The sequence below is a fragment of the Acinonyx jubatus genome, chromosome A1 (assembly GCF_027475565.1).
Source record: "Acinonyx jubatus isolate Ajub_Pintada_27869175 chromosome A1, VMU_Ajub_asm_v1.0, whole genome shotgun sequence".
Lineage (NCBI taxonomy): Eukaryota > Metazoa > Chordata > Mammalia > Carnivora > Felidae > Acinonyx > Acinonyx jubatus.
In genome coordinates this window covers 83,528,225-83,531,454 of record NC_069380.1, presented here as the reverse complement: position 1 = coordinate 83,531,454, position 3,230 = coordinate 83,528,225, and the positions used below count along the sequence as shown (strand labels likewise).

At 35.5% G+C, this 3,230-nt stretch overlaps 1 pseudogene; it reads left to right on the top strand.

The window, feature by feature from the left end:
• The first annotated feature begins 296 nt into the window (after window positions 1-296).
• Window positions 297-1,181, top strand: LOC106974948 (putative vomeronasal receptor-like protein 4; annotated as a pseudogene).
• The last annotated feature ends 2,049 nt before the right edge of the window (window positions 1,182-3,230 follow it).

The window sequence follows — 3,230 nt, the reverse complement described above, 5'->3', positions numbered from 1 at the left end:
GATACATAGATGATACATAGGTAGATGTCAGATAGATATGTATGACTATAAAATACATTCACACTCAAATTCGTGTGCAAATTATGTTGAGACTATACTAAGACTTCATACAACATAAGTTTTACATTGATTTTGTAAAATAGATTTGGTTAAAATGAAAACTGTGATGTGGTGATGAGTATGGCAACAAAATTAATTACAATGATCATGTGAGGTCTATTTTTTCCAGATAAATATGCTTTTGCACCTATCATGATCACATCTTCCATTCATTTGACTATTAAATATGCCAATTTTTACCAGTAGGCATTGGAATTTCCACCAACACCTTCCTCTTTCTCTTCCACGTTTTCATGATCCTCTAGATCACAGGTCTAAGCCCACTGACCTAATCACCTGTCATTTGGCCTTTGTCCACATAATAAAACTCTCTATTGCATTGTTTTTATTGTGTACAACCCTGTTGGAATCACTGAACTTTCTGAATGATTTAAAATATAAGGCTTTATTCTGCATGATCAGAGTAATGGGGGGCCCCTGCATGAGGACCACCTGCCTTCTGAGCATCCTCCAGGCCATTATCATCAGCCCCAGTACCTCCCGGTTGGCCAGTTTTAAACCTAAATGCACAAAGTACATCTTCCATTCATTTATCATCTTATGGTTTCTCGGTTTGTCTCTCAATAGTAACTGCATCTTGTATATTGCTGCTTCTTCTTCTAATGTGACCCAGAATAATCTACTGAATGTTAGTAAATACTGCTCATTTTCCCCCATAAGGTCCATCATCAGGGTTCTACTTCTCACACTGACATTATCCAGGGATGTTTCTTCATAGAAGTCATGCTACTCTCTAGTGCATACATGATGATTCCCTTGTCCAGGTATCAGAGGTGGTGCCACCACCATCACAGCACCAGCCTCTCCTCAAGAGTCTCCCCAGTGAGAAAGACCACCCAGAATGTACTGTTTTGGCTGAGTTTCTTTGTGGCCATGTACTGGGTGGATACCATCATCTCTTTCTCTGCAACTCTGTTATGGACATATGATCCAGTCATCCTAGATTTCCAGAAGCTTGTGTCTAATGTCTATGCCACTGTCAGTGTGTTGGTGGTAATTTGTTCTGATAAAAGGATATAAATGTGTTTCAAAAGTGTGAATACATTACAATCAATTTATAACTACTTATTCATGAAATATTTATACCAAAACTGGATATTTTTGCTTTAATTCATATGACAGAATATTTATTTATGTCACAAACAAGTATAATTTAACTTACATGTAACTTCAAATTATATCTTACTTTATCTAAATATATTTGAAATCTATGATGCCAAGGACACTCCAGGTTCAATAGTTTAGTATTCAGGAAGATTTGATATTTACGATTGTAAACGTTTATGTTCCAAATGTGACAGCACCCAAATATATAAATCAATTAATCACAAATATAAAGACATTCATTGATAATAATACTATAATAATAGGGGACTTCAACAACCCCACTTCCAGCAATGGACAGATCATCTAAACAGAAAATCAACAAGGAAACAATGGCAGTGAATGACACACTGGAACAAATGGATTTAACAGATATATTCTGAACATTTCATCCTAAAGCAGTGAAATACACATTCTTCTCCAGTGTACATGGAACATTCTCCAGGATATATCACATAATGGGACACAAATAAGCCCTCAACAAATACAAAACCATGCAGATCATAATGTACACATTTTCAGACCACAACACCATGATACTCGAAAACAACCACAAGAAAAAAATTTGGAAAGATAAATAATTAGAGAGTAAAGAACATCCTACTAAAGAATGAATGGGTAAACAAGAAGTTAAAGAGGAAATGAAAAAGTACACATAAGCCAATGAAAAAGATAACAACACAGCCCAAAACTTCTGGGACCAGGAAAGGCAGTCAGTCACAAGAGGAAAATATATAGCAATGCGGGCCTTCCCAAAGAAGGAAGAAATGTCTCAGATGCACACCTAAACTTACATGTTAACTAGCTGGAACAAAAAAACAGAAATTAAAACTCAAAACCAGCAGAAGACAGGAAATATTAAAGATTAGAACATAAATCAATGCTATTGAAATAAAAAAAATACAGTAGAAAAGATGAATGAAACCAGGAGCTGGCTCTTTGAAAGAATTAACAAAATTGATAAACCACTAGCCAGATTGATCAAAAAGAAAAAAGAATGGACCCAAATAAATACAATCAAGAATGAAAGAGGAGAAATGCACACAACCAACACATCAGAAATAAAAACAATAATAAGAGAATATTATTGGCAGGTATATGCCAATAAAATGGGCAACCTGGAAGAAATGGGCAAATTCCTAGAAACATATACACTACCAAAACTGAAACAGGAAGAAATAGAAAATTTGAACAGACCCATAACCAGTAAAGAAATCGAATTAGTAATCAAAAATCTGCCAAAAAACAAAAGTCCAGGGCCAGATGGCTTTCCAGGGGAATTCTAACCAAACATTTAAAGAAGAGTTAACACCTATTCTTTTAAAGCTGTTTCAAAAAATTGAAATGGAAGGAAAACATCCAAAGTCATTCTGTGAAGCCAGCATTACATTCATTCCAAAACCAGACAAAGACCCCACTAAAAAAGAGAATAGACCAATTTCCCTGATGAGCATGGATGCAAAAACCCTCAGCAAGATACTAGCCACCTGGATCCAACAATACATTAAAAGAATTATTCACCACGACAAAGTGGTATTTATACCTGGGATGCAGGGCTGGCTCAATATCCACAAAACAATGTGATACATCACAACAATAAAAGAAAGGACAAGAACCACATGATCCTCTCAATGGATGCAGAGAACATATTTGACAAAATACAGCATCCTTTTTTTTATAAAAACCTTCAAGAAAGTAGGGATAGAAGGATAATACCTCAGGATCATAAAAGCCATATATGAAAGACCCACTCTAATATCATTCTCAATGGGGAAAAATTGAAAGCTTTTCCTCTAAGGCTATGAACATGACAGTGATATCAACTCTTGCCACTGGTATTTAAAATAGTATTGGAAGTCTTAGCCTCTGCAACCAGAAAACTCAAAGGAATAAAAGACATCCAATCACTCAGGAGGAAGTCAAATTTTTACTCTACACAGATGACATGATACTCTACATAGAAAACCCAAAGGATTCCACCAAAAAACTGCTAGAACTGATCCATG